Source organism: Cnephaeus nilssonii, assembly GCF_951640355.1.
Source record: "Cnephaeus nilssonii genome assembly, chromosome: 5".
Taxonomy (NCBI): Eukaryota; Metazoa; Chordata; class Mammalia; order Chiroptera; family Vespertilionidae; genus Cnephaeus; species Cnephaeus nilssonii.
In genome coordinates this window covers 35,973,030-35,983,816 of record NC_137076.1, presented here as the reverse complement: position 1 = coordinate 35,983,816, position 10,787 = coordinate 35,973,030, and the positions used below count along the sequence as shown (strand labels likewise).

At 53.3% G+C, this 10,787-nt stretch overlaps 1 protein-coding gene across 1 annotated transcript in view; it reads right to left on the bottom strand.

The window, feature by feature from the left end:
• The window catches only part of GATA4 (GATA binding protein 4), a 68,525-nt gene extending 57,952 nt beyond the window's left edge, over positions 1-10,573 (bottom strand). Inside the window, exon 1 of the mRNA XM_079772372.1 lies at positions 10,497-10,573. The gene's annotated coding sequence lies outside the window, so the exon portion shown is untranslated. The remainder of the gene's footprint in view (positions 1-10,496) is intronic.
• Between the last annotated feature and the right edge of the window lie 214 nt (positions 10,574-10,787).

Below are 10,787 nucleotides of genomic sequence, written 5' to 3'. Positions count from 1 at the left end.
CTGCAGATCCCAGGCCTGAGGGGATCTTGGGGAAAGGCAGATTCGCCAGGACACTCAGACCTGCACACTTTCAGACGCAGCGGAGGAGAAGGTACTCGCTCCCTGCGCTGTTTGAAAAGGGCCCCTTCATCCTCGTCGGGCGAGCGAGAGAGGCTCGAAGCCAAAGCCCTGCGTCTGGGGCCTACAAAGGCTTTCTGGAGAGTTGAAACTCTGTCCTTGGAAGAGCGGGTAGCTGCCCCGGCCCCTCTCTCTTCTCCGTGGAGATGTGTGGCTCCGGTGATGCCCAAGGTCTCAGAGCTGCGACTCTCAGAGGGCGAAAGGGGCTGACCCTGGGAACTAGGCAGTGAATTTTTCTTTCTTTCTTTTTTTTTTTTTTTTTTAGCCACAAGCCAGGAGCTTGGGGCAGAGCATCTGTAGGAGCGGCCATCTGAGCGTCCTCACCTAAGCCAAGGACAAAGGCCGCTGCCAGGAGATCTTCCAGTAGTGCTGCGTGGACCAAGGACCTAGAGCGCGGGTGCTGAGCTTGGCATTAGCTGCGGAGAGCCTCCCTTCACTCTCCCCCTCCCCCTCCAGCCGCTCGGAATTTCAGTCTCCTCCTCTGTACAGTGATGGGGGCAATACCAGGCCCTCCTCTACGTGGCCTGGCTGTGAGAATCCTGAAGAACGGAGCTTGCTTTTCCTAAGCTAGTGCTTGTGAGGAACCCCGTATTCACAGCACGCACCCCTACTCCTGGCCAGGCCCTTGACAGGGCTTTCCCCACACCTCCCGCTGGCGCTCTCCCGGTGGGCTGCAGCCTGGGGGCCTTGAAAGATTCGTTGGTTCGAGGAAGGCGCCCTTAGACAGAGAAAGTTCTATCTGTTTCCTGTGGGGGTTTTCGCTGGTTCCAGCGCCCCGATTTTCTCCCCAAAGGGCTCAGCTCAAGGACAGTCCAGAGGGTGTTTGGCGAGCAGCCGGCTCTTGGGGGTGTTTCATTTTCCCTCGCTCCCTCCCGCCTTCCTCCATGGTCTCCTCCCTCCCTTGGGGAGGCAGGAGTCTCCTTGGCCGCCGCGCGTTGCCAGGAGCGGGGAGCATTTCAAGGCCTCGCTGGCCCGCCGGCCTGAAGGAGGTTTATCGGTAGGTTCCCAGGCTTCTCCCTTGTTCAGGAGGCCGCTGGGAGGGGGAGGGGATGCTCTGAGGTCCCAAGTCTTAGGCTATTTTTAAGGAGGATGTTCCTCGGCTGCTGGGCTGGGATGTGGCCCAACCCCGCTCACGTTCTTTCTGCTTTTCTTTCCCATGGCCCACCGGGAAATTTTAATATTGTCAAAATCTTGGACCTCCTTTTACTAAGGGCCTGGGTCTAGTGAAGAGGCAAGTCGTGAGATTTTTAGGCAAATAAGAATTACTTAGATGTACTGTAAGCTTTAAAAAAAAATTCTCTCCAGGACACAAGAATAAGTTGTGTTTCCTTATTCCGTTAAGGCCCTCGGGACTTGAGCCAGTCCACAGCCTCGGAGAGGCGCAGTTGCAGGCTGGACATGGTGTACAGAGGAATCTGTACCCTAATTTCCTGGAGGGGGGATTAATAAACATGGAATTTACAGGGACACCAGCGAGGGTGTCCCTCACAGTATTCCCCAGATTTCCTGATGGGACCTGGGCGGCGTGCTTTAAGTGCCACGTCAGGTGCCACAGCCTCAAGTTCCGGCTGGTGAGGTCGTTGGGCACCCTGCGGAAATCAGCCTTGGCTCCCCCCCCTACCCGAAAACCAACGTTGCCTTAAAAACACGGCCCCCAGAGTGTCATAATCGGGAACAAGAAGCCCAGGCCGAGCACCACAGAGGGGGCTACAGAAGTCACCTCCCTTCCTGTGTAACGAATTCCTTCGGAGATGTAGATGCTTCTTAGCGGGCTCGTGCGCAAGGACTCAAGTTCAGACAAGCCAAGTGACCCGCGTTGAACGTATGCGCGCTCCTGTCTCCGACCCTACGAACTTCGAATCCTCGAACCACGCAGGGGCACCACTGGCCCCATTCCTCCTCCCTCTGCGACACCCTCGCGCGCGTGGCCCGCCCTGCGCTCCGTTCAACTCCCCCCAGGCGGAGCAGAGAGAGCCGAAGTGCGGAGCGAGGCCCGCCCGGCTGGTGGAAAAACAGAGAACGAAATGAGCTGCCGCGGACACCGGGGATTCTTTGTGGGGGCGGGGAGGCTTAGAGACCCTCGCCTCTTCCTCTTCGCCCCGGGAACCTAGCTCAGCATCCCTAGAAGCGCCCACCAGCCCTCCCCGTCCCGGCCGGCTATCAGGAGGAGAGAAGGCAGCAACGCTTTTTTAATTGTCTAGCTTTTAAAAAACGCTAATCTGCGTTGCAAAGTGAAGCCAGGCTCTTACTCACAGACCTCCGCAAATGCTTCCCGCTGTTTCCGGCCCGGAGGACCAGAGTTTTTGGCACGGCACACCTCTTCATATTTATAGTCACTTCCAGATTACAGAACACGCTCAGATTCCATTTTCTCGAGGAAACAACAACATCGCTAGAGGGAGAGAGAGGAGGTGTTACCGTCCTCATACAAACGGAACTCCAACTCGGAGCCCCAGAGAGGGTAAGACTCTTGCCCAGGTGACAACGCTGGGGCGCTTGACAATACGTCTGGAATCTAGATTCCTGAGTCTTAGTTCTTTTTTCCATTCTATTTAATATCGAGTTTCTATAATGAAACACTTTTTAAATCCTCGTTTGCCTTTCAGATATTCCTAAAGTTTCTTTAAGGAGTACGCCTGGCATTTAAACATTAAAATCAATTTAAAAATAAAACAGGTTGTTCTCATAATCTATGAGCTCGTGGGAAAGAAAAGCAAAAAGGAGTTTCCACATTTTCATTAAGTTCGGGAAGGATGCCAGAGGCTTTTAAATGGGGCGGGCAAGCCAAGCGCCTCAGGTTCCCAGGTTCCGAGGCACCAGAGGCCAGAACAGAAACCTAGTCCCGCACCCGCAAGTCCGGGAATTCAGAGCGTCCCTGGCCCCTGGCCCTGCTGCCCCGCTGACTGCAGCTCATATGCCCCTCTTACTCCTCCCAGCTTGGCTCCCTCTCCCTCTCCTCATCCAAGGGCCTCGAACAAACAGCAACCGGCAGCTTCCAGCACCCACTGCCCACTGTCCATCTGGGGCATACACTCCGGGGACTGAAGCTGCCAACTCGGGAATCATCTTAGTGGTGTGGGCCCCAATTATCTCACTTGGGGGTTCTCCCTTCCACATCGTCCCCCGGTTGCAATGCTAAAGGTGTCTAGTCCTGAGAACGAGCATGATAAATGTTCTTGGAATATATAAAATGTTAATTTGCACCCGAGCTAGTTTTGCCCACTGGATAGAGCATCAGCCTATGGAGTGAAGGGTCCTGGGTTCGATTTCGGTCAAGGGCATGTACCTCGGTTGCAGGCTCCCTGCCCTGGTCCGGGTCATGCAGGAGGCAACCAATCGATGTGTCTCTCTCACATTAGTGTTTCTCTCTGTCTCTCCCTCTCCCTTCCACTCTCTCTAAAAATCAATGGAAAAAAATATCCCATTTAAAATGTTAATTTGCTTTATTCATAGGCCTTAAGTTCTTTGGCTGGTTATACACATTTATCTGTGGTTGGTTATACACATCTCCTCCCCCACACCCTCCCCTCCCCAGAAGGTAAGCTCTATGAGGTCAGCCACCAAGCTGGCACATAGTAGATGCTCAATAAATGTATGCTGAGTGGTTGACATGTTCAGTGAATAGCATCTGTCAGGGTTGGAGAGAGTTGGAGAATGGAACATCCCCTCAACAGGAAATCTGTTCCCGGGTGCACAGTAGATGCCTAGCATCACCACCATTTCTCAAAGTAGGATGCTGGGGCCCAGGACAGATACGAGAAAGTGTCCTAGTCTGTGTCAGTTCAGCCACTTGGCCAGCTTGCAAATCTCCCATGGTTTCCTTTTGGCTGTCCCTAAGGAAAACCATGGAGCCCTGGGCTCTGGGGTCTATAGGAAGAAGGATATTTTCTCCACTGCTTTTCAGAGAGAGTGAAAGGGAGAGGGGAGGAGGAGAGAGAAACATGGATTTGAGGGAGACACCTGAATTGGATGCCTCCTGCAGGTGTCCCCACCAGGGGACAGAGCAAACCCGAAACCCAGGCATGTGCCCTTCAGTGAGCAGTCCGATGCTCTAACCACTGAACATCATCATCCAGGGCCCAGTGTGCAGGGTTTTGGAAATCATGTTCAGTGAATCCGGCTTGGCACCCAGGCAGTGGCAATCAGCGAGGGAGGCCGAAGGGCTCCTTGGGGACAAAGATGGACAAAAGCCGCCCGGTGCACAGTCTCCCCTGGCATGGAGGGCCCAGACCCATAAATCCTGAAAAGATGGAGAGACCCAGTCAGACATCAGGACCCAAAACACTAAGGGGATGGCAACAGAAAGAGACAGAAAGGAGATAAAAGGGAAGAGACCGAGGAAGACAGGCAGAGAGGAGGCCAGAGAAAATACCTGGGAGCAACGGAGAGTGAGACAGACCTGAGACTACCAGAGAGGGACAGGACTCACTCATTTGCTTATTCATTCATCCTATATTTATTGAACACGTACGCTGAGATTCAGCAAGGAGGAAAAAGAGAAAAGGCTGCCGCGGGCAGCTTATATTCTATAAGAGGAAGATGAATGGGAAAGAATTCAAATACATAGTGGTAAATGGTGGAGTGTTATAGAAAACAAAAACAAAAACAAAAAAACATCAGGCATGGACAGGCAGAGCGGGCAGAGAGGAACCTCAGGCCCAGAGAGAGAAGACGGGATAGGAGTCAAGAGACCCGGAGTCGGAAATAGAGAATCTAGACCCCGAGAGAGCGGAGAGCAAGCGAGAGAAATGGGAAGTACAGGGCCTGGGCCCGATGGGAGTAGAGGGCACCGGACAAGGGCGTGGTCAGCCCGGAGTCGAGGGCTCCCCCGCCGGGCTCCGGGGGAGGGCAGGGATCGCGGTGGGGACACTGGCAGTTGGAGCTCTGCCAGTCTCCGGACTCCACGTGCATATTGTGTATGGGGGGAGGGGGGCCTTGTGGGGCCACCAGAGACGTGGCGTTCCCAGCGCCTACTCGGCCGCTTCCGCACCCGCCGCCACCCCCCCCCCCCCTCCCCGGCCTCGGCACCCTGCCCCTGGCCGCGGAGCCGAGGTGACCTGGCGTTGGAGAAGCCGCCCAGGCAGGCGCCGAGACTTGACGCAGCCAAGTGGGAGACAGGAAAATGTCACGGAAGCGCGAAGCCCAAGTGCGAAAACAGCGTCTCTCGCTGAAAGCCTCGCCCGCAGGGAGGGCGGGGGACTGGGGGGAGCAGCGGAAAGACAAGGACTACGGGCGGGAGGAGGCTGCTGGAGGCGGCGGGAGCTGCGGCCCTTCAAGGCAGTGAGCGCCCACTCCAGACGGGCCTGGGCTTCCCAGGAATGGACAGTAACATCGCCTCACATGCCCCCCCTCCCCACCCCAGATACAGCAGGGGCCCTAGAGAGTGGACTGCCTTTTCCCTAACACCCATCGTGCTTGAAGGTAGTTATTGTTTGGAAATAATTAGTTCTTGCAACAGTAGAGGGAGGAGGAAGGAGGCACGATGCTCCCCATGGCTAAGCCTACCTATTGGAGTGAATAAAAAGACTGGAAGATCCCTGGCATTACATTTCTTTTGAGCTCTTTTCAACTTTTAAAAAATATGTTTTTTATTGATTTCAGAGAGGAAGGGAGAGGGAGAGAGATAGAAACATCAATGATGAGAGAGAATCATTGATCGGCTGCCTCCTGCACGCCCCATACTGGGGATCGCCTGCAACCCAGGCATGTGCCCTGACCGGGAATCAAACAGTGACCTCCTGGTTCACAGGTCCACGACCACTCAGCCGGGCCTCTATTCAACTTTTCTCCTCAATCACCGTGTATGCGTGTGTTTGGTTGAAAGACGATGGCATGCTACCTTTAAAATCTGCTTTCTTCCGCAGCCCCAGTCCCTCTTCAGCTAAATGCTAATGAACAGCAAATTGTCAAAGGGCAAGAACTGCAGGAGAAAAGCTCAGAAGCAAAGGATCTGAGGAGATGGAATAATCAGCACCTAGATGACGGGGAGCTGGCAGGATTTCCCTTATGGCGGTGCAGAGCTAGCCCCAGGGGTGTGGGCTAACCTTGTTCTGTCCTTCCTCCCCCATCTCCTACCCCCTCAGCTCAGGGGCTGGCCTTTCCCCCGTGAGAGGCAGAATCTCCCCTCACCCACGAAGTCTCTGCAGTGCCCAGTTCCAGTAGCCCAGAGTGGGCTCTCGAGGGAGGGGTGGAGAGCTCAGAGAAAAGAGTATAAGACAACGCCTTATCAGTGAAGAGTGATCATTTTTTCAATCACCAAGTGAGAAATGTGTCTGCTCCACTTCAAAAGCCCTGAATTCTCATCTCTCTCCCCCCTTTTTTCTCCTCTCTCTCTCTCTCTCTCTCTCTCTCTCTCTCTCTCTCTCTTCCACATAGGATTTTTTCTCAGGTTATCTTTAAAATCTGCAGTTTTATTCATAATGGCCCCAAACTGCGAACCACACATATGATCCTCAACAGGAAAATGGAAAACGATATGAGGTACATCCATACAGGGGAACACTAATCAGGAACGAAAAAGAAAGAACTACAAATACACCCAACAACATGAATGAATCTCAAATATACTACGCTGCCTGCAAGAGGCCAGACTCAAAATTCTAAAGGAACCAGGTATATGACATTCTCATGTAGGGACAGAAAACAGATCAGTGGTTGCTGGTGCAAAGGGTTAGGGACAAGGCAACTGAACAGAGGGAGGAGGAAATTTTGTGCAATATTGGAACTATTCCATGTCTTGCTTGTGGTGGTGGTCACACCATTTGTGTATTTGTCAAAACTCATAGAACTGTACACTAAAAAGGGTGAATTTACTGTATGTAAATTTCACCTCCATAAATCAGACTTCTGAAAAAGCAGGGGTGAAAGAAAGTATGGCTGGGGCAAGATAAGAGCCTCAGTCAGTTCTCTTCCTTTCTCTCTCTCTCTCTACACACACACACACACACACACACACACACACGTGCCCATCCCCAGTCTTTAGGGAGACTCCACATCCCTGGTACATGTTTGACTCCCACCTAAAATACTTCAGAAGAATGATTTATCTACAAAAGAAATCTTTGCATCACTTTAAAAAGGATCCAGCTCAGCCAGCGTGGCTCAGTGGTTGAACATCGACCTATGAACCAGAAGGTCATGGCTTTTGATCCCTGGCCAGGGCACATGCCCAGGCTGCAGGCTTGATCCCCAGTGTGGGACTTGCAGGAGGCAGCTGATCAATGATTCTCTCTCATCATTGATGTTTCTATCCCTCTCTCCCTCTCCCTCTCTGAAATCAATAAAAAATATTAAAAAAAACAAATAATAAATAAAAAGGATCCAGTTTCCAAGACTGGTCTTCTACATGGTCTGCAGGAATGGTTGCAGCAGACAACCCTGGATATAGCTCAGTGTAAATTTGATACACACACATTCATATTTCACAGTGGGCTGTAGGTAGGGAACGTGGCATCTGAGGGAGGATTTTTCTGTTTCTCCTCCTGAGAGTCCTGAAGCCAGGCAGCAGGCTCTAGGGATTGCTAAGTCACTTTCTTTATTTTTTAAAATATTTTTATTGATTTCAGAGAGGAAGGAAGAGGGAGAGAGAGATAGAAACATCAATGATGAGAGAGAATCACTGCCTCCTACATGCCCCACACTGGGGAGGGAGCCACACAACCCCGGGCATGTGCCCTGACCTGGAATCAAACCATGACCTTCTGGTTCATAGGTCGATGTTCAACCACTGAGCCATGCGGGCCAGCCAGCCAGGCATTGCTAAGTCACTTTCAACAATGCTGCCACTCACTAAGCAATCTGCTGGAGGAGGATGGAGAATGGGAGACCCAGCTGGCCAGAACCCAGTCAGTCAGGGGAGACTGGGTTTTGTCTAGCTGGTCCCATGAGGCAAGAGTAAGCCAATGGCTGACTCTGAAGGAATGAGTTTGCCCCTGAGAGTAGGATTGTATATCTGAATGGACTAAGGAAGTGGTCGGCAAACTCATTAGTCAACAGAGCCAAATATCAACAGCACAACGATTGAAATTTCTTTTGAGAGCCAATTTTTTTAAACTTAAACTTCTTCTAACGCCACTTCTTCAAAATAGACTCGCCCAGGCCGTGGTATTTTGTGGAAGAGCCACACTCAAGGGGCCAAAGAGCCACATGTGGCTCGAGAGCCGCAGTTTGCCGACCACGGGATTAAGGGAAAAGCATTTGGTGAAACATTGCCTTTCCTGTATGAGGTCTTATTCAATCCTCACAACAGTTCTGCAGAAGTTGTTCTTTAGCTCTGATTTTTACATCAATTTTCATATTACCCAGCTGTAGCTTGTGATGTGCACATGGCTACCATGTAGGTGAATGGTAACTGGAAGGAAGTGTGCGCTGTGCCAGATAAAATCACACTTCATACCTTTCATACCTGCATTTACAAAAATCATAACCTAGTAGAGATCACAGGGAGCCCGAAAGCCATTGACTCTTGGGCTACAGGATGGCTTTGCTACCTTCCTCTTCTGCTCAATAAAAATGGTGTGTGTGTGTGTGTGTGTGTGTGTGTGTGTGTGTGTGTGTGAGAGAGAGAGAGAGAGAGAGAGAGAGAGAGAGAGAGAGAGATTGTGTGTGTGATCATTTCTACTCCTGCCCAGAGTTGTTGATATCACTGTTTCTAACTCCAGTCAAACCACTGTGGTAATAGAGAAATTAATGTTAACAGACACCCAATGGTCAGCAGTTTTTCTCTCACGTTCTTCACTTGGATTAAAAAAAAAATCCACACTAATAAAACATCACCACCAACAAAAAAAAGAACCCCCACGAAATATTGTGTTTCCTGTTAGGAACAAAGCAAAGTTTGGTTTTGTCAATTTCCCTAATACTCTCATGCCCTGCTAGGAGAGCTTGCTAATGAAGCAGTGGAAGAACCAAAAGGTGGGAAGGGAAGGGAAGAAGTGAATCCACACTGGAGCGCTTGGTGGAACGGGAACGTTAGGGGTGGGGGTGGAAAACGCTGGGGGCCACCATAGATCTGACCTTACCCCCTGGGTGGCTTTGGGTAAATCAAAGCCAGAGAGGCCGGCCAGTCTCCTTCTTTTGAAATGAAATGAAATCGGATACCATGCTCTGGGAGTTCTTCCAGCCTCAATGTCCTCTGGACCTGAATGATTTGAATTCCCTGCTAAGTGTTGCAATTCATATAGTAAACATTTATTGAATGCTCACTACGTGCCAGGCACCACGCAAACTTTGGAGATACAAGGATGAACACACGCTTCTGCCTTTAAACTGTTCGGACCAATGAGGAAGAGTCCTGACAACAAGTGCTGGAGCAGATTAAGTGCACGAAGAGAAATCATGTTAATTCCTTGGATGGCATCCGAGGGAGGATGCCACCCCCCCCCCCCCACACACACACACACTTTTGCCGCATTTACTATTCTTTTTTCTGGACCTCATCGCCCGCACGCGCGCACACACACATACCTACACACACACACACTCGCGGTGACCAGACTTGGGGCAGGAAATGTAGAGTTCATGCACTGACAGGCACACCCGCAACCTACAACATGGACACACGCGTATGGGTCCTGGGTCCCGCAGAGTGCCAGTGTGGCCGCGCTCGGCTGGGAGTCGGAGGTGTGGGCTCCAGCTTCCATCTCCACCTGGTCCAGTGACCTCAGGCATGTCCAGCCTCCCACTCTGCCTCCCAGTTTCCCCATCTGTGAAATGTTCGGGTGGTGCTCTGTCGGTTCTAAGCTCCCTTGCAGATCTTTAATAACAAACGAACGGATCCTTAAAAGACACTAGATTCAGAGGTGGGAGAAAGTCAAATCTTTGTTGATAGAAAAATGCTGTCTGGGGAGCCACACGGGTCTATCCGGGGCTTACAGACAGTCGGCCCGGCCGCCTGGTGCACACGGGCGTCTCCCCGGGGCTGGCTCTCCCGCGGAGGCCACCGGCTCCCGAGCCCCGCGCGCCCGCCCCCGCGCGCCCTGCCCCGCGCCGCCGCCCGCCGGCGTGATGGATGGCCGCGGAGCCGGCGGCCTGTCAGGCCTTATTGATGAGGTGCGCGCTGACGGCCGCCGCGTAACCCGAGGCGGCAGGAGGCGAGCGCGGGGAGGCGGGCGGGCGCAGACTCGGCGGCGCTCGGGGTCAGCCCCGGCCGGCCGCCCCCGCCCCTGCGGCGCGCCCCGGCCGGGCTCCGCGGAGGGGGCGGCGGGCGCGGAAGCGCGTCCGGGGCCAGGCGCCCGTGCGCGGCCCCGCTTCCTCTCCGCGGGCGCCTCGCTCCCCGCCCCCGGCGCCCCTGCCCTGGCGGCCGCAGCCTCGTCCCGGAGCCGTCCCGCCCTCGCGGAGCCCCCTCTCCCGCTCGCCCGCGCCCGCAACTCCGCTCTTACCGGGGCGCCAGGGCCGTGCCAGCGTCCAGGCCGCGGCGGCCGCCCGCGCTCCCCCGGGAGACAGAGCCACCCCCGCGGGTCGGGGCGCGCCCTTGAGGCGGGACTCCGCAGCCGCTAACGCAGCCGAGGCGGCGCAGTTTAGAGGGAGGACGGCCGGTTTCACGGAATCAGTCCCGCGAGACATGCGAGGAGAAAAATCAGGACGCAGGTGAATACCCCACTTGAGCTCATTAGAATTTTAAAATAGCAATCGGTAAGCTAAGTAGGTCAATAAAAGTAAATACACCCACA